Source organism: Felis catus, chromosome B2 (assembly GCF_018350175.1).
Source record: "Felis catus isolate Fca126 chromosome B2, F.catus_Fca126_mat1.0, whole genome shotgun sequence".
Classification (NCBI taxonomy): domain Eukaryota; kingdom Metazoa; phylum Chordata; class Mammalia; order Carnivora; family Felidae; genus Felis; species Felis catus.
Window position 1 is genome coordinate 28146425 of NC_058372.1, and position 25724 is coordinate 28172148.

The 25724-nt window shown below is 36.7% G+C and overlaps 2 long non-coding RNA genes across 3 annotated transcripts in view; one reads left to right on the forward strand and one right to left on the reverse strand.

Annotated features, from left to right (window-relative positions):
* The window catches only part of LOC123385322, an 81958-nt gene that overhangs the window by 52785 nt on the left and 3449 nt on the right, over positions 1 to 25724 (reverse strand). Inside the window, exon 3 of the long non-coding RNA XR_006597630.1 lies at positions 13261 to 17262. This is a non-coding gene — a long non-coding RNA (uncharacterized LOC123385322). The remainder of the gene's footprint in view (positions 1 to 13260; positions 17263 to 25724) is intronic.
* On the forward strand, positions 8903 to 22840 carry LOC123385323. 2 transcript variants are annotated; one of them, XR_006597632.1, is made up of 4 exons: positions 8903 to 9545; positions 12632 to 12704; positions 16909 to 17028; positions 21651 to 22840. It is a non-coding gene; the product is annotated as an uncharacterized LOC123385323 (long non-coding RNA). The 2 variants fall into 2 exon arrangements; XR_006597631.1 differs by lacking the exon at positions 21651 to 22840 and adding an exon at positions 20389 to 20577 and having other exon boundaries at positions 8903 to 9742.

Consider the following 25724-nt stretch of genomic DNA (forward strand, 5'->3'; position numbering starts at 1 on the left):
AGCCTAATTTGTGTATATTACACTCATTTATTTGTGCCTTTAGTATTGGCAACAACCTGAAGTCACAAACTGCTTAATAAAGAAAAGTCCAAACAAAATATAAGCAACTCCTTATGAGCGTTCTTTATTCTCAGTTAATTACACCATCCATTAACTGATGCTAATCTCCAACTGACAATCACCTGATCTCTCAGGGTAGGTTCCTGTAATACAGTATAGTTTTGGCATAACTACAGGACTAGAAATCCCAGTAGATCATAGCTATCCACTTATAAATTATAATTTTCCTCTATGTGGAAGAAAATATTCAAGAAATATATGATTCACATACTAAGAAATGAAAACAACTTATTTTTTGTCCTACTTTCTCAAATTGCTTGAAGGCAAAAAAAATGTTAAACGGATAATATCTTTCAACACTGAATTTATTTCTCAGCTTAATTTAAGCATAGAAATTATGTGCCAGATGGCATAATCAACATGTTCTGTTGAAAGACTGCAATTTTATTCTTATAAGAAAAAATAAAGCATTTTTCCACGTGGTCTACTCAGTGGGAAAGAAAGTTTATATATGTTCACCCTAACAATGCCATCTTTGACAAGGAAAATGACAATGGCTTTGAATGTATTGAGCTCTTTTCCTGCTCTTGCTTTGTCTCATCCTGCCATAGATTTCACATAAGATTCATGGTGAATAACTGGAAAGTGAAATAGTAAAAAGAATAACCATGAATATAGTAAAATTTGTCTTAGTGCCATTTGGACATTTAAAGATGTCTGAAATGCACTTCATTTTTAATCATGTCATAACTGTATTTCATTCAATATCCTGAACTTTGTGCTATAAATCAGAATATGCCCTAGGCTCTTTCCTCCCAAGGAGGTCATTCAAAGATTTGCCTATCTTAGGAGAGATGGGAACTGACTGTTTTCACAACTCATTCCATTTTTATGTGAGATTTCTATTCCCAACATTTCCATAAAGCACTTGGCCAAGGAACTTAGTCATGAGCTAAAGAGAAAAGCATGATGTTTATAAAGATGGAAGGTACAAACAGTTAACTGATACAAAAGTTTGAGCACTTGGAGTGTCAAGAAGAGAAAGGGAAAGGAGAAAAAGGAAGGGAAGGGGAGAAAAAGAAGGGAGATCAGAGGAGAGGAGGGGGTAATCAATGAATACAGAAAAACAAACACATGTAAAATAATTAGTGGCTTTGTCTCTGAAAAATGAATGCCCTTCCTATAAAAGATAAATTATTGCTAGAGAAGATGGGACATTTCTGATTACTTTGAACAAAAATTTTAAATGATTATTAAAATAGATACTTGGAATAAAGTATGTATTCTGATGAAATTATAACTTCTCAATCTACATGTTTTGAAAACAACAAGAAGTCTAATAATCATGTCACCGTAACAAGTTTTTTTTCAACTGCAGGTTAAGATTGTTCCTTCTTATCTTTAAAACATCTGTATTTTGATGGTTAGTCAACTCTGGGCATTTCTGCCCTGAAAATGATAGCCTGCTTGGGATTATTATGCTAAAATACATTTTTCAAACTTCTTGTGTAAATGCATTTGCTTGTAATATTGGATATACTTCAGGAGAACAATATTACAATCATATTAAGACATGTAAATCTCATTTCTTGAGTATCAAATGTTTTCCCCGTCATTATTCTCAGGATTAAATACACTAGACTATGATCTCTTACACAGATTACACCTACATACATATAACCACCTACTAAATTTACTAGGTATCAAGCAGGTCACTGCTTATACATGGTTCAAAAATGACAAATCATATCATTTGACATGTTGGTCACTTATTCTGTGCTTGGAATGCTATAAGAAGTGCTACAGCATGTCTGGAGTCAAGTCTGAATTTTCTATGTGTTCCAATCCCATTTCTTTTCTGATACAAATGTAAACAATACAGAATAAGAAAATTTATTTTTTTAAGTGATTTGCCTTTTAGTTTGTATTTTAAATTAAGGCAACTGAAAATAAATAGCCCAAATAAGTGCAACATGATTTATAAGACAATGTGAGCAGAAAAGCTACATGTCAGTGGATTTAAACAAGAAAAGGAAGAATCAAGCATGTAGAGAAAGACCACAAAGTTTACATCCAACATAACAAGTGGGAAGGAAATTTCAAGGAGACAGCAGGTATCACTGTCAAAAGCAATATAGAGGTCTAGGAAAATAACTCAAAACTGTCCACTGGGTCTGGCTGATCAGAAGTTACTTATTAGGAGATTCAGTGGAAAGGTGGGGTCTGAAGCCAAAGTGCAAGAGTTTGAGGTGTGAATGTGCAGTAAGAAAACAGGCAGCAAATAATCTTCTGTAGAATTTAGAGCTATCATCCTCTATTTTTTTCCCCCATGGACAGAAAAGAGAATGCCTAGTACCACACTACAGCTCCATCCTCAATTCTTTAAGTGCCATTGTGTATTTTAAAATTTTGTGTAAATTTTACAGACTACTTATTTTGCATCTGAGTGATATTGAGTATTGTGTATCATAGTTTTGAATTTTCCCCATGCAAGTGAGAGAGCAGAGGGAAGGAGATGGGGAAGGAAAGAAAGCCATGAAGAGTGTATTGTTGAGCTGATTGCAACTGTGGGCAAATGGAATTGAACTTCGTTGAGATCCTTTGAGAAATTACACAGAGTGCACCTCAGAGAATTGACCTTTTGAAGGACTGGAAGCTGGGGAATATATGCACTGATTCCTGCCCTCACTAAGAGTCAATGCCAGGGGCATTAATTCCTTTGGCATTTCCAAAGTGTCTAAGTTCTAGGTGAGGAAGAACTTCTGTTTTGGAGAAAGCCCATTGTAGAGGAGCTGAGAGATGGAGTGAGCCTGGGGTGGTGGCGAAGCATGCACAAGGAAAGTGCCCCACCCTGCAGCAGAAGTCAGGGGGATGATGGTGGGGCACAGAGCACAGATGGCATCCTGGTTCCACCAAAAATCTCCAATAGAATTATCACTCCAGCAAGTGCCATGCTGATCTAGTACTTTCCCATATTCCCTAGCACATGGCAGGGATCACACATAACCTATTTGAGAAGCATGAATTTAGAAGCTGTGTATATAGGTGTCTTTAAAGAAACAAACAAACAGGTTAAAAAACAAACAAACAAATAGGTTAAAAAAAAAAAGTCCAGGCTGTCTATGGAATTTGACTCAGGGTCAGCCTCCTGGAGCCCAGGCTGAGTGAGGGAGTGGTCAGGCAGACTTCACTCAGAGGTGAAGAGCCCAGGTTGCTGCCCAGAGAGATATGTGAGGATGGGGACCAAAGTTTAATTCTCCTACCAGTCCCTGCTTGCTACTTCAAAGGGAGGACCAAACCTGCACCACAAAAAGGAATGAGGAAATTAACACTTTCCCTGACCATAATATTCAGGCAAACTCTTCCATTGTTAAAAATCACACGTAGTTAATGATTCATACTTTAAACACTGTCACACTATTAATAACAAAATTAACACTCTCTTCCAAACTAACAGTCTGACTGGGTCTCTGCCATTCTCCATGCTCATGGCTCCCATTGCATTGACAGGTATTACATGTCTTACTCAGCTAGAAGCTAAATATTACCTCTAACAAAGTCTTTTTCCGCAAGTAGATCAGCCAAAAGTTGAAATACCAATTCCAGCTCTTTCAGTCTGAGTCGAACTCTAAAACAACTCTTCTTCCTGATGGAACTCATAATATTCTAAACCTGTGGGTCTTGAAACTTGGTTCCCAGACCAAGAGCATCATCACCTGGAAACATGTAAGAAATACAAATTCTCACCCCCTTACAAAGACTCTCTCTTTGACCAAACTTCAGTCAGATTCCTCCAAACTCTTTTCTCAGGCCCTGAATTTTGGGTTCCTGTGTGTTTCTCTGCATTGTCCAGTTTTAGCAAGAATCCTGCTAAGTTGGTTTAGCCAGATTCTCCCACCCTCAATATCTAATCAGGTTCCAGCACCAAGCCCCTCCTATATCTGATCACTCTAGCCTGCCTTCATAAAGAATCCTGTTAGGTTGGTTTAGTCAGAATCTTCCTTCACTCCTGATATTTCCTTTTAGTAATATCTATCACTGAGTACCACCCCCACTCTGCTCCTTAGCTGTAAATTCCCACTTTCCCTTGTTGTATTCAGAGTTAAGCCCAATCTCTCTCCTCTCCTACAAAACCCTGTTAAAGTAGCCCCCTTGAATAAAGTCTTTCCTACCACTTTTAACAAATGTCATGATCAATTTTTTCTTTAATGCCCCTCCCAGACCTACTGAATCAGCAACTCTGGGGGTAGAACCCAGCAATCTGTATTTTATCAAGCTCTTTAGCAGATTCTGGTGCTTACTAAGGTTTGAGACCCATTGCTCAAAATGTGACCTAAGTAAAGATGCATTCATGCCACAAAGGCAACATACTAAGTGATGTGGACAGGTGCCAGAACACACAGCAAAAACCAAATCCTCATTCTCATAGATCTCACATCTAGTGAGAGTATTTGTGAAGCTTCATTTAAAGATAGGTGCACACTAACGTTAAATAAAATGAAGAAAGGCTTACCTAGGCCCCCTGGAGAAACCATGGTTGTTCTAAAATAATGATGCCTAACATCATATGGTAGTAATTTAAGGATCTGGATTTAAAATACACAGTCAGTTGTGGCTCTGAAAACCCCACAGGACAGTGGCTAAAATTCTAATTGTCAGGATCAGTTTTGTGGTTCTGTACTGACCTATGGTTTCACATGAGAAATACCCACAGCTGTAGAGGAAACCACAAAGGTCTGGAAGCTGCAGGCAGAGGTAAACAGAACCACAGTATATTCTACAAACGATAATAAGGAACCACAGAAAAATATCAAAAAGGAAAAAATGCATTCCTTGGCTGGGAACTTATTGAATGTTTAAAATCAGAGAACAGACTGGTAAGAAAGGGAAGGGGATAGCCATAACTTTAATTCCACAAAGAAATAGCAGTGAAATCCTATATTTTTATTCCCCATTAAGGTTGGTTAAATACGGAATACAACAGAGAAGTTTATTTCAAAATATATCAGTATTTCGCTTCATATTTTTTTAAGTAAGCTCTATGCTCAACGTGGGACTTGAACTCATGACCCTGAGATAATTTTTAATCTCTATACACATTAGGAACTTATATGTCTCTGCAAAAGTTTAAAAATATTGAATTTTTGGGGCGCCTGGGTGGCGCAGTCGGTTAAGCGTCCGACTTCAGCCAGGTCACTATCTCGCGGTCCGGGAGTTCGAGCCCCGCGTCAGGCTCTGGGCTGATGGCTCGGAGCCTGGAGCCTGTTTCCGATTCTGTGTCTCCCTCTCACTCTGCCCCTCCCCCGTTCATGCTCTGTCTCTCTCTGTCCCAAAAATAAATAAACGTTGAAAAAAAAATTAAAAAAAAAATATTGAATTTTTTTAACCACACATGCTTTTATAAGAGAAATATTCAAATAAGGGGAAAAACTAATTCTCCAACTTTAGCTTTTTGACCATTACCATTAAATCTTCACCCTAGGAAATTCTAGGTAGCAATGAGTAAGCTTTAACTGTTATGATGCAAAAGTTGCTTAAATTTTGTCCAAGTTTCAGAATCCTTGACCATTCAGAGGCCTTTCATACTCCCTCTAGTGGTGGCAGTTTTGGAGCTGGAGAGCAACAGGGCATTTCCAAAGTCTGTGCAACAGAATTTAATGTGAATTTTCAAACTCAAAAATTACTCTTTTACTGTTACCTGACCCCCCTCTACAAAAAAAATCACCTTTTTCTTAATCTGCTAGAAATACATACAGGGTATTTACTTTTTATTTATTTACTAAATTTCTAATGTAATATTTGAATATCATTACATTCTTTAAACTATTCCTTAAAATTATAATTCTAATGTGAATCCTTATAGTATACATCTTGATATAGTACTATGAAAGCAGTGTTTAATATTCATAACACAGAAATACAAAAGCTAGTGCTTTAATTATGAATGGTCTGATCTACAAAATTAGTAGATTATCTACAGACTTAGAAAATTATGTATCTTTGCAAAGGTTTAAACATATTCAACTTTTTAAACAGTCAAGCTCCTTACAATAGCAATATTCATTTTAGGAGAAAACTTCAATTCTCCAACTTTAGCTTTTTCAGTATAATTATTTATGCTCCAATTCCCTTCTCATTCCTACTTCAGAACCTAGCCCCTTCACTCTGAACACACCATTCCCAACAGCATGCACACCAACTTAATTCTTGTTCATCATAAATGGCATCACTCTTTACCCTACATGTCCTCCAGCTACCCTACCCCTATTTCTCTGTTCATCTTCCCAGCAAAATTTCCACATTCTCATCTCACATTCTCTCTTTATTTAACACACTCTGGTTTAAAGCAGTTGCCATTCCTATGACTCAGCTAAACTGGCATTTATCAACAGCACCAACTATTTTCTTCTAGCAAAATCCAGAGATCCCTCCTGGGTTCTTCACTTACTTTCTAAGTGGCATTTGACACATTTAACCAGCCTCCCTTTCTTTAATATCTAATATAGTACCTCATATTTAAAGCCAAACTGTAGCTTTAGCTCTGTTCCCTGAATCCTGCTTATACTTCCCAGTTTATTGCATCACCATCCACAAAATCCTAGGAGTCAGATTCATCTTCTCTGTTTTCCTCACAAGCATATCCCATCCAATGGCAAATCCTGGCCACTTTACCACCAGGATAAATTCTGAAACTGCCATCTCCTCACAGTTGTACTTCCAGCACCCTAGTGCATATCACCATCATCTCTAACCTAGCACCCTTTAAACCTGCCTCCGCTTGGGTTACCTTCCACAGTTTATTTCCACAGCAGCCAGAAAAACCTTTACAAATTTTTTTTAAGTTTATGTATTTTTGACAGAGACAGAGTGTGAGCATGAGCTGGGGAGGGGCAGAGAGAGAGGGAGACACAAAATCTGAAGCAGGTTCCAGGCTCCAAGCTGTCAGCACAGAGCCTGATGCGGGGCTCAAACTCACAAACTGTGAGATGATGACCTGGGCCGAAGTCAGATGCTTAACCGACTGAGCCACCCAGGTGCCCCCAGAAAAACCTTTTAAAAGTATAGAGTCAGGAGTGCCTGGGTGGCTCAGTTGCTTAAGCCTCTGATTCTTGAATTTGGCTCAGGTCACGAGCCAAAGAAAGAAAGAAAGAAAGAAAGAAAGAAAGAAAGAAAGAAAGAAAGAAACTTAGAAATATAAACCACCTTATTGATTTATGTATGTGTTGTATCTCCATCCATCAGAATGTAAGCTCAACAAAGTCAGGGATCCCTTCTTGCTTATTCACCACTAGATTCTAGGTGTCAAGTGCTCATTACATAGCATACTTATTGAACAAGTCAATAAATGAATAAATTCCTTGGCCTGTGACTGGCAACATGCCCAACTCACATGCCATGAATGCTGTGAATTGCCCCTTCCCCAACATGTCTCTGGGTATATGGTTTGTTTCTTCTTCCTTGGTATACTCACAGTGCTTCAGAGCCTGTGCCCCAGTGAGTATCCTCCTCAGATTTCCTCTAGTTCCCTAAGACCAGAAGTGCCTTAAAGGGAAACTCTGATTCCAATTCTATATTCCTGGCTTTGGTCCCTGAGGCTAAAGAATTAGAGTACGAAGGATGAGTTGATTACAGCAGACACAAGACCAATATGAAGACTATTTTAATTGTTCAAGAAAGAGATAATAAGGCCCCAGCAGTGAGCTTGGTGGAGAGTGAATAAATTCAAGAGATATTACAGCACTAGAATTGATCAGCTAGGTAAATGAAAATGGGAGTGTCTTAGTCTGCTGGTGTTACCGTAACAAAATACCACAGACCGAGTTCCTTAGCAACAGACATTTACTTTTCATAGTTCTGGAGCCTGGAAGTCCAAGACAAAGGTATTGGCAGGGTGTTTTCTCCTGAGGCCTCTCCCTTTGTCTTGCAGATAGCCATCATCTTACTGTCCTCTCACTGGTGTGTGTGTGTGTGTGTGTGTGTGTGTGTCTTCTTTAAGGACATTGGTCCTATTGGATTAGGGCTCTGTCCTTATGACCTCATTTAATTTACATTACTTCCTTGAAGTCTCTATCTCCAAAGACAGTCAGGTTGGGGGTTAGGGCTTCAAACATATAAATATGGCGGGGGGGGGGGGGTTGGCGCTGGGTGGGGTACAAAATTCAGTCCACAACAGGAAAGAAGATCTGTTAAGTTAAGAAGCATCAATGATGACCTCCAAAATTACATGATTTGTCTAATTGTTCTTCTTTGCTGTTACAGATATATTATTTATTTTACATAGTAAGCACATTATAATCATTTTAAAGGGTAAAAAAATTTTCTGTTTACTTGAAGAGCATAATCTATATTGATTTTAGGATTTAGGATCTAGATCAGTTTTAGGACACATTATCCCTTAACTTACAAATTACACCTACAAATTTCTTTGTGCCAATTTGTGCATCATTTAGGTGAGTATGTCAGTTGGCTTCACTACTTTTAAGCAACAGAACAATCCCTGTTGTTTCTCAATCTTTCTTAAAGAATTGGGAAGGAATTGAAAATACCATGGGCCTCAGAGAAGTGCCAATCTGAAGGTTAAGGGTTTGAAGAGCTCAAGCTTGCACAGACCTAGGCAATAAGAATAGGAAGGGTCTGGGGCCTGTGCTTGGCTGCTGTGTTTTGCTGAGCTGTCTGCACTTCCTCACTTCCCTGTTTTCCATGGTTCACTCCACACAGGCTTCTGATCTGACACTGAAGCCCCTCCTATCTAAGTTACCAGTTACCTGCATTTACCACATTCCATGTCGAGCCTGAAACCCACTTCATTTGAATTTTCAGTAAGAACTAACACAGTTGACCACACTTCTTCCTTAAGTTACTAGTTCCCTTAGAAAATGCATTCTTATTTCCCTCCAACACCACTGGTTCCTTCTTTTTACTCCTCCTCCTGGCTCTTCCTTTTTTCCCCCCGCCTCTCCATATTCATGATCTCATTCAGGACTCTTGCTTTAAAGATCAAATCCATATCCAAGTTCTGGCCTCTTCCCTGCAACTCCAGATTCTTATGTCTAGCTCAACACCTCTGCTTAAAAATCTAATGAACATCTTAGACTTAACACTTCCAAAATAGAATTCCTGATATTTTCCCCCAAACCTACTCCTCCTCCAGTCTTCTCCATCACAGTAAATGGTGCCAAATTCACCTAGTTGCTTAATTCACAAATAATAATGATAATAACACTTACTGACTTGGGCCAAATTCTGTTCTAAATAGAACCTTATTTTTCTGTTTAGAAAATACCTTAGAAAAAAACTTATTGTTAAGGTTTAATATTTTCTGTGTTGGGCTTCCCTTTTGCCTTAGCTTCTTAGGAAAGTTTCTTTTGTTTGTTGTAGAAGCACATTCAAGGGATATTTCACTAGCTCTCCTCCCACTCCAGACTCCCATGCATTCCGAGGTTACTATGGATACTGTAAGCCTGCCATGCCTTGTTGACTGCTAAGTAAGTTTCTCCTCTCAGGCACATGCCAAACCCTTTTGTGTGGTAAGAATTAGCCAATGATAATAATTACCATGGCCATTTTACAACTATAATAAAGATATTTCTGAAGAAGGTGTTGCCTCTCAAAATTATAACAGGATAAACTACTAAAAAGCACAAACAAGAAAATGCTGTGGGGAAAAATTAAGAATCACAAGGTAACAACAGTACAAATATTGCTTTACGATATTCTGAACTACTGTTTAATGTCACCTTTTAGCCATGAAAAGCATAGTATGAAAGAAGTTACATTCATGAGCCAGTCAAGGCATATAATGAGTATTGGGAGCATAAACCCTTTGCCTCAGATTTTGGTGTCCATCTCTCATTGAAGGGCTCAGTGTGTGCGGTTCAGTTTCATAAGCAATCATGGGTATGGGTAAACATGCTTGACTGATTAATGATAACAGCTCTTAAAACACCACAGACATTTCCAGCGCCCAGAAATGTTTATTTTTTTATACTAAATTAAATTCATTTTCTCTCTCATTTCCTCTAAGGAAAATGGTGACAAATTTAAATTCAGAGTGGACTGCTACATCGAAGATGGCCATGCGCCGCAACCTCTAAATAGACTATGGTTTGGGTTTGCATTTCATCTAGAGGATGGTGGGAGGGAGGAAGCTTTAGAGCAGGGAAAGGAAAAGAAAACCCACAATGAGCTCTGAACCAGTGCTGAGCCCATTGCCTTGCACACAGAAGGACCTTGATAAATATTTCATATTTACCAAAACCAGTAATACTCAAAATAGTAATAATTTATCATATAGTATATGATAAATACTTACAACAGGAAAAGAGAAAGAAATAAATAAGGGGCATCTGCTTTGTGCACTACAATGCTGGAAACAGAAAACATTATCTCCATAAGGCACATTAATCTACTTTCCCACGGCAATACAGGGAAAAACCAAAATAAAAGCATGAGTCTTTTGGATTCCAAAGCCCACTTTCCATCTATTTATGTTTATCCACACTGCCTCCAGTGATGAGAGAGTGTCTAGTTTGTTAATATTAATTATTCTGGCCATTTATATACTAATAAATTTGTTACCTCTTAAAAATCTATATTGCACTAGACATCCTAGTCATGGCATCCTGACTGTTGTGGCTTCTTTCATGAGGAATGAAAGACATGACTCTGGTAATTCCTACCAGTTTACACTGGCCAGCAGAGAGATGCTCTCAAAGGGCACATCCTTCTAATAGATAGCTTTACAAGCTTCTAAGGATCATAGCTCTATGATTCAGAAATGTACTTAGACCTTAGCATGAGCTGAAGCAGGAGGAAAAATTTAGATTGTTGTGACTATCATTTAAAAACAATGAGCTGAGGGATGCCTGGGTGGCTCAGTTGATTAAGTGTCCGACTTCCACTCAGGTCATGATCTCACAGCTTGTGGGTTCAAGCCCTGCGTCAGGCTCTATGCTGATAGCTCAGAGCCTGGAGCCTGCTTCAGATTCTGTGTCTCCCTCTCTCTCTCTGTCCCTGCGTGCTCGCGCTCTCTCTCTCTCTCAAAAAATAAATTTAAAAAACATTTAAAAATAAATAAATAAAAAATAAAAACAAACAAAACTCTTGTCCAAACCTAGTAAATATTCTTTGAGTTAAAGAGTTTTTCTGAAAGAGGCAACACACTTTGTGAAACACTTCAGGCCTTTCTACCATCGTGTTTCTGATCATAATGAACCTGTGGGGTGAATGGCCACATCCTATCTCTAAATGTTCTTCAAAGTCTACTAGAAAAGTTGTTCCTTCAAAGAAGATTTTATTGATTCCCTAATCTGAATATGCTGTATGGCTTGCTTTGCTACCAACTTCTAAATAGATCACTTTTTAACCTATGTCATGGCGATTTTTTCTGATTTTTGCTTTCAAGAACACATGGCTCAGGTCAAGACCATCTGAAGTTACCAAAGAGAGAAAGTTCACCTTTCTCCCTTTTCCTGGAGAATTTCTTCCTCTCTTGGCAGATAAGCTGATGTTTCTGAAATTCAGTCAAATAAATGTACCTCAAGGTATATATGGACTCAGTTACTAACTGAACAGTGGTATCCATAGCTTTCTGGGTGTGCCCTTCTTACCCAGGTCTGGCCTCCAAAAAGAAGAGACCATCTGTGGAATCCTGGAACATTGCACTGGGTGTCTGCCCTCCATGAATCTACTTTTTGATCTTAGTAAAAAAAAACAAAGTTACATCATGATGTATATAATTTTCCTGATTAAAGTTAAACTATACAGATGGAATGGGTAACCACTAGCCAACCAATCTCTGTTTTGGCAGCAATACAATGTATCAGTCAGCTGAGGTTGTGTTTTGCTGCAACAACAAACACCTCTGAAATCTCAGGCTTACAACAACAGAGATTTCTCTCTCACTCCTAATATATCTTTCTTGGCTATGGCTCTGCTCCATCCATTCTCTCTTAGGACCTAGAAGAATTAGCCTTTATCCAGAACAATGCAGATGTCCCAAAAGAGGGAGAAGTAGGTGACAGACCATGTGATGGCTTTTTCAGCTTTTCTTGGACACGGCACAGGTCACTCTTGCTCCTGTTCATTGTTAAAACAAGTCCATGACCAAAATTGACATTAATGTGCTGAGAGTATATAATTCCCTCAGAGGAAGAAACCTGTAGCAGGAGAAATGAATATTTTAAACAATAATTTCATCTACCACAACATGTGAGAAAGATTCAGATATTGTAGCAAAGAACACTAGACCAGCAGTTTCCTATTGAGTTTTAGTGAAAATGTGATCATGTTGATTGTCTGACTCTAGGCTTTAACTGTTTCATCTATAAAATCAGAGGTTTGGTCTACATAGTATCAAGGTCCCTTCCAACTCTGCCATTGAGCCAAAAGCCTTGCATTATGGTTATTTGTTTTGTTATCTTATTCAACAGACAAGTGCCAGTACCATTTTTACATTTCTCAGAGACCTCACCAAGTATGGTGCTTGGAAACATTTGTTAAATAAATAAGCTAAACCCTACAAATAACTTACACATTTGTGCATATTCATTAGATAATTTTCTGGAAGCAGGTTCCAATGATGGAATGTGGAGAGCACTGAGAGCCTCAGGCGGTGGTGAAGGAAGACAGAAATGAAAAACACAGTACGTGAGTGGATAAAGGCAAGCTGGAAAACCAAGGCTGAGAATGCTCCAGTTCCTGGGTAGTTCCTTTTAGAGCAGTTCTGTGACTGAAAGCATATATTATGTACAGTTCTGCATTTCCTTATGGCTGAAAATTGCTTAGCTTACTAAATCTAAAGACAAATATACTTTTAAACTATTGCAAATAGAAGGAGGTTTGGGCTTTTTACTGTTCCTTATTTTATATAGGAAAACTAGGTAAAGAGCACACTCTGAAACTGTTGGAATTCAATTATAGGAAATGTTGCAGTATTGTATAAAAATGAAATTCCTGATTTTACTGTGAAAAGGAAATGATAGCCTTTGAAAACTAACAAAATAGTTGATTTGCCAAGAAAATGCTCTCAAGTCAAGGGAATCAGCTAAGGAGAAAAATAGTCAGTACTTTTTTTGTTCCCATTTACTCTCCTAAATTTAGCATGACTACACAGCATTGTTATCTAAATAACTACAAAGCATAATTTGAATTTCACATTTAATCTTCAGCTGGACTGATGAATATTTGTCTTCTACTTACCCATATCACTCTTTCTGCCCACATAATTATAGCTTGGTGAGATCACTTGAATTTTATTCCTTCTTTTAATAATTGTAGTCCATATTAGCTCCTCAATTATTTCACTTCTTGGTTGTAAGAATACATCAAATATGTAGATTTACTTTTCATCAGTGTGGTGTAACGGTGATCAAAGAATTTAGTGTAGCTTGAAGTTAAAAACAATTAGATCCACAACACAGTTAAAATCCATCCAAAATGATAGGGGCTTTTTTGTAAGCTCAACCAACACCATGCTGCTGAAAAACTAACCCCTTTTCTTCTTTTTTCCTTAACTAACTTTAATATGATGAGCTGTAAAACTCCAAATGCTTAGTGAAGATCTGAGAAGTGAAACAGAAAGCAAGTAAAAGAGTGACAAAGCAGGAGAGTACATGATCCCCCGAAGAATCCACTGTTTTCTATCATTCTTTTTTTTGGTTTTCAAGTACTAATCTCAAACTAGTGATTTGAGCATTTCAGAAAAACACAATCAAGGAAAGGGGCTTTTAAATCATAACTTTTTACCTCCCTTAGAAATCTGTGTTCCTACATCTCTTGCTGACTCAGGAGACATCACAGAACTGCTTTGCTTCTGAACCAGTTGTCCCCACTCCCCCCATGAACCCCCGCTGGCTCTGGTATGTTAGCAAGCAATGCCACCAAGTGGGAAATAATCGATCCTTATGCCTAATACTTTAAATCAAAAGCATTTTGTAATTTTCACCAACTGTCCAGAATAGTGCTGTTTCCGGTGGTTAAAACTGTTTGTGGGGAATACTGAGAGTGCTTAATAAGCCTATGACATAAAATAAGTAATGCCACCAGAAATTTCAAGTGTTACTTCACTATTAAACTTCCAAATCTTGAAGCTTACCCTTGGTCAGGATGTAATACCCACTGGTCTGCTTTAGGAAGTCAGTACTAGCCTATTAGCATGCAGTTTTCCTTGGAGACAAGCCATCTTCACACTGTGCCTGCGATTCCCTTTCCAGCCTTCCTGTCACTGCTCCGTGTCCACGACCCGGCCTAGGGCGCCTTGGACGGATCTCTTGCCATTTCCTGCATTCAGCATGAGCACTAATTGAAAATTTGGGTGGCCTTGCTTATTTATTTTCCTGGAATGCAGTGGGTTATATTTTCATGGCATTTTCTCAGTAGTGCAGCATTTCCATTTCAAACTAGGACAATGGGAAGAAAAGCCAGTCCCCATCAGCACACAGACACACAACAAAAGAAGACTGTATGCCCCCCACCCGTTTGAATTTGCAGTACTGCCTTTATAAATTGTAACTAAATGTAAGCAATCAGTTTTTTTGTTTTTTCATGCAACTGAAAAGACAAGTTTACTTTCTCCTTGAAAAGGAGAAAACACAGTGATGTACTAAGTTACTGGAAAAATAAAAGATAAATAGGAGGTAATATTAAAAATTATTTGCTAAAATTTAACAACTGACTGTCCACATCTAAATCTTCATAAAATGCACTGGCTCAAATTTCCTGTCAGATTAATAAATGTATTCTTACAAAATCCAAAAATCTTGCTTCACCATCCTGTAACACTGGAGTTTCATACCGATTACAGCCTGCATGTGTTGCATGAGAATTTTTCTTTAGGAATATGAAGGCTAACAGTGAAACTTTTAATTTTATCAAGATGTTATGCCATGTTGTTCTAATAATCTACCACTGCTGTAAATTTTGTATTGCCTAACATTCAAAGAGGACTGTATTTCAGTGAATTTGTATAAAAACACAGTTTTGGCAAAACTTAAATTTATATACATGGTTTATAGAATTTACACCTCCAAATTGACTTTTGATTTCACCCTGGATGTGTGCATCTCTCATTTCTGAACTAAGAGTATATAGGGGGAGTAAATTTTTAACATGTAATACCTTTTGCATAAAATATATTAAAAGAAAGATTTAGGATGATTGAAATATATACACGTTAGAGTTATTTACTAAAAACAATTAGTTTAATTCAACTCCCTGAAAGTGTGCCAACTGAGGGGCAAATACAGTTCCAGTTTTGTACCTTTAAAACAGAACTGAGTCTAGATTATTTTCTTAATCGTGAGAGCTACCTTCCCTTGCCTTATAGCATTTCTGCCATTGGTATAACTGATGGGCACACTAATTATACATCAGTTAACTCCAAATGGGAAAATGGTAAGACATTTCTGCAGACCAAGGGTTGCCAAGGTTGTGAGCCAAAAGTAAAATCTTAAAAACCAATTTGTCCTATTTGGTTTGAGCAACTGCTTTGGGAAATAAAAAAATGTCATCTGTTCATTTTAGTCAAGCAATTGACAGTATTAAATTGCTATTCTGAGTTACTTTTATAAATTGGATCTAGCATTAAATTGTCAAAAAATCAATGACAATCACACTTAAGTCATATCTTTACATAAAGAATAAGTACATACAGGTATCTGACTTCTCAGCTGAACAAACTTTTTAATGCCTTACCATAATTCATAAACAAGATTTCTTTTCCATACAGATTTTGTCTTAACATTAAATATATTAAAGAGGAAAAAAATTCTGCTTGGACTATGCAAATATTACTTAGCTGAAGTACTTATTTTGAATTATACATGTGAGCTAAATAACATAATTACAGTTTTTCATGTGATACTGATTATTTATTTGAAACTCATTATATAAGACATGCTGTGCAATTAACAATGATCATTTCATATTTGTATAGCTCTTCTTAAGCTGTAAAAGTATTTTTCAACATATATAATTAAGGTTCATTATAATTCTCTGAGGCTCACTTGTTTAAAAAGCATATTAAACTCAAGAAAAAAATTAAAGTCAAATAAGTTTACGTTTATTAAAAAGACACACATACTAATAGAATCAAGTATGAAAAAATAGGAAAAATATGGCAGTTTACATAAAGAAGATACTTAACCTTAGATGGCTGTGCTAAATATTTAATCCAGTGAGGAATAGGATTATTGCAGCTCTTTCAATCTTCTGAGCGGTTTGGAAAACAGCCTAGCAGAAGTTAACTTCGTAAATTCAAATATATTTTATTGAGTAGTTTTTCTTTCCATTTGACTTTTTAAAATAAAATACTAAAAGCAAATTACATTTTCATAACCATATCATTTTTCTCACAGTTGTAGGCCTCTTATTGTGTCTGTCTTGTTATGTTATACCTCAAGGAAATAAAAATAAAAATGCCATCTGGGATATAGTCCATTTACAGACTTGCCTTTTGTAATTAAATCTGAATATATTTGGGGAAAGACATATTATTTGTACAAAGTCTCAAAAAATAAAAATGACACATTTCTAAGATTGTCCACTCTAATTTCCTCTTGGCTAGATTTAAATAATTTTAGTATGGCTGATGATTTCTTCCCTAGATGTCAAATAGCAAAATTAAAATATTTTTTAAAACAAATGTACTTGACAGAATAAGCCAGAACAAAACCCATTTCTGGTGACTTACCCTTTCCGGCATAGAGCAGAGAGCTGCCATTTCCTTTCAGTAGAGATGTGTGACTCCAGAGTATATTTTACAATTTATACATAAACATAATTCATAGCTGAATTTAGGTATTTCCCAAAAGAAATTAATTCCTAAAATTTCAAAACTATTCCTAATAGAAATGTACAGTCTGGGCTGCAAGATTTATGTAACAGAGGATGGGCCATTATGTGCTGAGCAAGCTGGAGAGGCACAAGGTTGCCAAATGGGTGTGCACCCCCTGCCCCCAAAATGAAAGTGTAAGTATGAACTATTTTCTCATTTTTCTTGCTCTTGAAACTTAGAAAATTAGGGTAGATGTACAATGTTGGATAATAGAATTATTGGATCTAGGTATCTGTTCTACATCTGACTTCCAACTGTAAACAACTGACAACTTACCTGATTTGGATTGGTTTATCCAAAGCATTAGGCAAAATAAACCAGGTTCCAGATTTCTTTTTCTTGAAAAAGTAAGCTGGTTCTTCTGCACACTTTCTTGTGACAGAGGCAAAAAAAAAAGGCTATATAACTAAGACAACAAGGTGCCTAACAGACCTCCAGGCCTAAGGATCTACCAGTGTAGACTTCCTACTCACTTCAAGACTAGAGAAGATGTCTTGTGGCTAGGAAGCCCAAATTCTCCCAAACACAATTCTCCTGTTACATAGGTCACGAATGATCTTAAGAGCTGTTGAAAGCAAAGTACCAGTTTACACTCTTCCTATGATGAGTAGGTCAGCCACAAAAGAGGAATGTGTTAATCAGAGAATTTTTTAAAAATTAGAATGCTGCTGTCAGCATTCTTTTTACATTGAATTCTGCTGAAAACCTCAATTTACAGAAAAGATGAAAGAGATGTAGGGAAAATAAATATTTAAACTGTGATTGATGAGATAGTCTGATACACGGTGGGTTAAAATGGGGCTAAGACAAAATGGAATCTAAACATTCAAAAGGCCTCAAGTCCCTAACGCCATTCCCCACCCCCAGTTCCTTACACCCACCATCAGGAACATGATTCCAGAGGGACTGCCCCCCACTCACCCCATTCTAGCTTTTCTCAGTAGTTGCTACCTCCAAATTCAGTTTAAGTTTTCAATCTTGTTTTAAGAGGGTGTGTATGAGTATGTGCACGTGTGTGTGTGGTAGGCAGTGGTGGGCAGTGACCCACGATGTTCACCGCTGGCCTGACCACATTGCGAGCCTTTGGATGGCCTGCCAGGTGAGGTTTGCCCAGAGAAAATAGGAGACCCCTCGAGTTTGAATAAGGGACATTCTTCTTCAGGTTTTGGGAGGCCTGCCTTAATCTGCCACTGTCATTAGCTTAAACAGAATAAAAGATAAAATGATGTCACGGAAGTTGTTTAAAAAAAAACTTCTAATATTCTCAGAACTATTTGTTCTGTTCAAAAATGAAAATAAAAGCAAGGAAGAAGGAAGAGAGGGTGGAAGAGAAGGAAGGAGGAAACAAGAAACTAGCCAGTCTATCTTGACTCAATTCTTTCTTCTGTCTAGGTCCACTGAATTTTTTTCTCTTAAATTTTGATTAGTTAGGTAATTATTCTCACTTGCCTATTGCTGGTCATTTGTGGCTTTGTAACATCTTTTTCTTCTCACTATGAAATGAAAAGCCATAGGATATAATCCATCCCTATGAATCTAAGATGAATTATTTATGCAAAAGGAATAAGAAGTTGACATCTATTGCTACCATTACTCGCAGACCAATCTGCTTGCTTCAATCTTCTGCAATGTTCCTGTGGCCACCATCTACTGACCACCCTGGAGCATGGGCACTCCCTGGACTGGCCATTAGGATCTCTGTGTATATTATGTTTACAAAGGCCTGATAAGAACTTGGGATGTGTCAGTGACCAAAACTGGATCGAGATTTAATACTTCAGAGTCCCATAGATTTTATACACTAAAGAAGGTTTTTGTCTCCAAGTGTTTCTTAGCAGTTGAAGACTATTATTAATTATAAATATTATTAACAATACTAATTATATTATAATTATTATAGATATGCTGAAAGGATAATGAGCCAGCATAAGTTCATGCATCAAAGTCGCTAAATTTATTTATTTATTTATTTATTTATTTATTTATTTATTTATTTATTTATTTTGAGAGAGAGAAAGTGAGAGAAAAAAAGAGAGAGAGAGGAGGTATGTGGCAGAGAAGGGCAGAGAAAAAATCTTAAGTAGGCTCCAACACCAGCATGGAGCCTGATGCTGGGCTCAATTTTACAACTATGAAATCATGACCTGAGCCAAAATCAGTTGGATGCTTAACCAACTGAGCCACCCAGGCACCCCTATATTATTTCATATTCAAATACAGTGCTTATGTAGCCTTCTTGGAATTGTCATTCATTAAAATTTTTCTACAATGAGAAATATTCTAATTTCCATTTTAAAAAATATAAAGTCTCTCAAGTTTATTAACTTGAGAAGTTAATTAACTGTTGCTATTAGTTGGTATGCTAAGATAATATGAAATCTCATTGCATAAAGTAGAAAGCTTTGATTCCATAAAAGAACTACAGTTTATAATTATACTTTATAAAGGTCCGTATTCTAGTTATTTAGATTCATTAAATGTCATGCAATATATAACATTTCTGGTAATTTAAAACTGTTTAATGTGTAGTTATTATATTCCTAATCAGGATGTTCATATAGTTTCAAAACACATTTGAATGATTTCTCAGTATCAGTTTTCAAAAATAGCAGTAATAATGTGTATTTAATTGCATGTTTATTCTCATATGAAGCTTACAAGTGCCTATATTTCTATATTTCCAGTAGAGATCACAATAATGTAAATGTATACCCATATGTGAATTACAATATACATATTTCTTCCAATATGAATAAGTTCATATTAAAAACTTCAAAGATTAATGGTATATGGGTCACTTAACGTTTTTAAAGTAGTGAGTTTATTCAGGTTTGCATTGTAACAACCTTAGTTGTGTCAATAACCTTGTGCCTGGGATTATTTCCACCTCCAAATATTGCTTACATATTGTATTTACTCATAAACCTAACTAACAGAACAGTCCTCTACTTGGTTCTACTCAAAATTTGATATTTAAATGTGTTAGAGTATACTTGAAAAGCTAGCAGGAAAGATGGATTCTTCAGAGTTTTAGCTGATATTTTCTTATTTTTTAAAGGTTTTTCCCCAACAGATTCTCCTAGGCGATCAATTTATATCAGCCCTAATTGTAAACATTTATCAAATAAGACCTGGGCACAAAAATTAAAAGAATACAAAATAGGATATTTCATTTATCCTCATTACTTCCCACCATTCAAAATATGATTTTATTTTGCTTTTGGAAAATAAATATTGAAAAAATAATAACTATAATATTTACCTTAATGGCAGATTAACTTAATATATAGAAACCAAGAGAGGACATGAAGAAAAAAGGATCAGTGCCTGAAGTATAAGAGGCACCATGTCAATATTTGTTGATTCACAAAAACAAGCCTGAATTGCTGTAATAACATGTACAAAGGATCTCTCTGAATTAGTAGTTAGACAATTAGTTTTATGCAGAAATAGACCTTTTCTGAATATGATTTCTACAATTGCACTCCCTCTAGGATGAAACACAGATCCCTGAGACACTTACAAAACTTAACATCTCTATTGAGGTATAATTGATATACAAAAAATTGCATGTTTAATGTATACTATTCGATGAGTTTGGGACTTCGACATCTTTAAAGGAAAAAATTACTCTGTTATAAACCAAGAAAAGAAAGCAATGTGTAAATTCTATAAATATAGAAGATTAACTAAAAATACAAAAAGCTCCTCTCTCTGCTTGATGTGGAAAGCTGACTCGTCTTGTTCAGGAAGAACAATCTAAATTCTTTGAGAATTAATTTATCTTTTATTTCTCTTAAAGCATGCCAAAACCCATTGGGGGATTGGGAGGAAGGACAAAGCCTGGTATAGCAATGCATTTCATTCCCCTTTTCCTTTGAATGATATCCTACTTTACATAGAGTTTCTGGCTTGAAATTATGATTACTAGAAAATTTGCTGCCATATTTACAGTCAGCAGTTACCAGCATAGTTATGCAAAGCATTAGAAAATTAGATGGTGTTTAATATTTTTTCCTGGATATTAATCAACATTGTGCCTTGTCACACCAAAGCTGGTCATTTTTCCACTGGACAGTGGCAGAGGACTGACACTTCAAAGCAAGCCAGGATAACCAAGGAAAAATATGGCCTATAAATTCTGGTTCAAACTTTTTTTTCTAAAGAATGAAAACTTCCCTTGTAATGTGTTTTAACAAACATATGCTTATAAACAGGATGCCACTTAACAGCAATAACAATCATATTTAAACATATCCAAAACACAAAATGATGTGAAAGGAACAGTGATTGATGAAATTTTCTTTCACAATTTGAAATCAGCAGAGTATACAAATCTCTAGGATAAAATTATAATTACATCATTAGAGAGATATTTGCCATTTGTTCTCAAATAAAACTTTCTTAGGAATCCTCATAAGTCTACAGTCCTGAAAAGCTATGCTTTCTTTCTTTATCAGAAAGAAACCATATGTATGGCTAAAATCTATCATTCATATCTTTTAATCATGCATTCATTCATTTGAGCTTTTAATCTATGTTAGTTGGATGAATATGTATCATGTTAAATATATGTAAAACATAATAATAATGCAAATCAACAAACACCCACACATTCAGGATCTGATAAAACATAGCCAAGTTTAGAAGGAAATACTTCATGGAAAAGTAGGACTTCTATAAAATCACAAAATTGAAAATTCAACCTAGGTATTTAACATTACACTATTTTCCTCTTTATTACTTTTCTTCACAGCCAGTCTACTATGGTTTGGCTTTCTACTACAATAACCTAGCAAGGAACAAAGAAGCAAAGCAATTAGTTCACAGGGCAAGGGCTGAGGAGGTGTGGAAGTCATTTGGGACAAAAAAGCAAAAAGCTACAGAAACACTAAAGGACAATGTGCTTCAAGGTCTGAGAAAGCAACCAAGAACTTCTCAGTGTGAAAATGGATTGCTTTACAGGTAACAAATTCAAAGAACAAAGTATCCAGGAGGAAAAAAATTTCCTTTAATTGAATAACAAGAACAGTTAGTGTGATCCACTACTGCTGGCATATAGAGTTATTTGGAAAAACTCCACTAACACCACCCATATGTCCTGTCCTACGCAGATGGCCAGATAAAGTTGCCAGAGAGAAGGCCCTGTAGTTCAGCCAAAACTCACTGCAGAATAGTTGTTTGTTGAAAAGCGCAGTCATGGGATTTTAGAACTTAAAGGGACTTGAAATTTCTCTCTCCTAACCACCTTATTTTAAAAAAGAGATAACTAGACCTCTCAAGAGGTCAAAGAACACATCTGATCAGGGTCAATATCAGGCTCTACCCAAAATGTGGGTTTCTGGACTGCAAGTGTAATTAACCTATATCATCTGTACCTATCAACCAACAGCACTATAGTCAGCTGTTGATTTTTCAAGAACTATGGATATTTTTATTTCTCTTGGTATTTCACTCCACATACTCCACTATGGATGGAAAAATAAGTACACATTCAAATCAATTGGCTATACTCTATGTTACCACTTTTGTTATGAGTTCAGTCAGAAAGAACCAATGTTCAGACTGTTGTCCAAAGTATGAACTGAAAATTATCTTTGGCTTTTTATTTCTTGTGCGTTTCTTGTCTCTTCATACCACAGAAAGTATAAAGAGAACTCAGAAAGCTTTGCCCTGTTGGGGGACTGGCCTGGGATACTGGTCAGCAGAATACCAGCAGCAGCTTGAAGATGAGCTCATGGAAGGCAGTTAGGTGCAGGTGGGCAGGGTAAGTCCTCCAGGGCACTCAGTTGTGAGCAGCCAGGAGACAGCCACAGAGGGCACACTGAGCGGGCATCTTGCACACTGATGCTCGTAATTGCCTTCAGGAATTATAGCCAATAACTACAAGGCAAACTCGGCTGAGTTAACAGTATAGATACGTGAAATCTATTGAATTTGGAGAAAACTGCCTTTAAGGAATTTATTTATTTATTTATTTATTTATTTATTCATTCATTCATGCATTCATTTAATTTGAGAGAGAGAGAGAGGGAGAGAAAGAGGACGAGCTGGGGAAAGGGGCAGAGGAAGAGAGAGAGAGAAAGAGAGAGAGAGAGAGAGAGAGAGAGAGAATCGCAAGCAGGCTCCACTCTCAGTGCCGAGTCTGACATGGGGCTTGATCCCATGACCCTAGGATCATGACCTAAGCTGAAATCAAGAGTCGAATGCTCAGCTGACTGAGCCAGCCAGACATCCCTGCTTTTAAATTCCTTAAATTCTCCTTAGGGAATTTAAAATCTTTTATTGGGTTTATGGGAAACCAAGGTGATACCTGACTTATGATGAAGGGACTCAGATAAAAATTGTGTCATATTAGAACAAAAAGAAATAAGATATGAAGCCAGACACTCAAATGTTATGCAAGTCATTTCTAAAGTTTCTTGGAAATGGGAAGTCTTCACAAAGGAGTGTCAATAGGGTTCAAATCCTACACAAAAATCCAGAGGCCAGGAACATGGTTCTCTACTTAAGTGAAACCCAACTGGTGCTCCTGCTCTCAATGGGGTGATATTCCTTGACAGCAGATGTATAAAGTGGCAAGCAAGCTGGTGTGCTGCCCTAAGCCCCGATCTATTTATTAGGGGAAATACCATGTCAGTGGAATCAACTGGAAATATGGTACCATTTTCTAAGTCTTTTCTGTGATTGCAGACACTACTGATAAAATGCAAATTGGCCTTGTTCCTCCTGAAATATACAGAAACTTCAAGTGGAAAGTTTTAAAAAACAAAAAAAGAAAAAAACCCACAAACACTCATAAAACCCAAAACAAAAATGCCAACCATCTATTGTCTAACAATTTAAAATAAATGAAATGTTATATTATGTTGTTATAAGTTCTTCACTTAGAACAGAAAGAGGTCTAAATTCCTATTCACAGAAAATCACAGAACTTAGATTGTCCTGCCCTCTCTGTAGCAACAGGGTAGGCCTATCACGGAAGGGAGATCCCCTGGCCACTAAAATGAGTCATTTCACATTCTGACCCACTTCCCTCTCTGCAGGTTCATTATCTCTCCTATCTCTCTTGGTACTAAGTGACATTCCTTCATCTCTCTGTTCTCCAGACCACCTACAGATACAGTCTACTGCCAGAGGCACCCCAGTATAAACACAGGTGGTAAACACAGCTGCATCGTTGGGCTGGGTGGCAGTGATGACCATATGGTTGGAGTAACACTGTTGAAACACCATATCCCTACATAGATCCAGCTTTATTTACAGTTTTCTTAATAAAATATGCAAATAGCAACTCAATAGAAAACCACAGAGCTCTACTTTGCTGTAAAATTGAGTGGAGACATTTGACTATTTTGAGGACTTTACACAAAAAGAGCTCTGAAGCTGATGAGAAACATAGATGCTAAAACCTAACATAAAGGTATTTGCTAGAATTACACAATAGTGAGATTAAGGTAAAAGCAAAATGATGCAAGGGGCTTCCTTAACCAATAAACCCAATCCGGGAATGGGTACAATAGAGTTGTAATTGTTACAACCTTGGAGGATTTCAAATTGTTCTTATGATTTTAAACCATAAAAGACACCAGCAAAGAATGACAAAGTTGGGTGGTATTGAGTGAAAGATCTCAAACATTCATATATCGTCAAGATTTACATATCAGATTTTGCTTATCTTTTATGCTTTTAAGTGACCATTAAGCATATTTTAAAATAGACAGCTGAAAACAGCCATCTCTCCAGCTTTGCTACTATAAGGTACTGCTATTTTCAGTAGTTTTAGTTTTTCATTAAACATTCATTGAGTATCTACAATGTGTGAGGCATGAGTGCAAAATATAAAGTCCCTTCCCTCAAGGAGTTTATATCCCAGTGGAAGGAGACAAAAAAAGTAAACAAGTAGGCAATAATATATTTGTAGGCTGTGATTAGTGCTAACATTGGGTGGCTATTGTATTCAAAACCTGCTATGTAAGGTTTGTGGTGTCTATAACAATGAATAAGACAGGAATCTGCCAGCAAAGGACTTAGAATCTATGAAACAACAGACCAAACAATTATCAGTCTCTGATAAAAAGCATCACTAAGATATGGCAAATTACAGTTGTTTTGAGGATTAGATTCTATAAAAACTATGGTCCATTACAAACTGATATGCCATGCAGTATGAAACACTTCAGGTGTTCATTTAATGTAAAAAAAAAAAAAATCTAAAAAACAGGGACTGTCATAGTGTTTTCTAAGCCTGAAACCAAAGGAATTTCATGCTTCAAAGTTCCTTTTTAGGTCAAACTAAATCTGATGTAGAATTAAAAACACACAGTTATATGATGATATTGAATTGCCTCAGTATCTACCACTGCAATTTTACATTTAATGATATTATTTGCTGCCAGCTTCTGCATATACTGCACTAACATTTGTTAGCTGGCTTCAGAATACAGACCAGAAATTTAAGTAAAAGAAAATACCACCAGTAATTTTTATATTAGCAGAAGATTCTCTCCTCTTTTGTGCTTTTGTTTCAGGGATACAGTACTGCCATTCTTTTGATCCAGGAAAGATCTATGAGTCCTCAAGAGCCATTCATACCAGCATAATTGAAGAATTGCCTAATTTGAGAAATGGTGTGTTACTGAGACCCAAAGGGGAGAAGATTAGCACAGGGATTAGTTTCACTTTAAGCAGGGTATCACTGTCAGGGATATAGAAAATTTAATTTCCTTTCAGCTTCTGCTTCCAGGTGTCTGACTCATGTTTTCTGTGTCTTTTAACATGGATGATCCTGGGACAGTCAAGTTATTGCACACTGGAGCAATACTTTGAC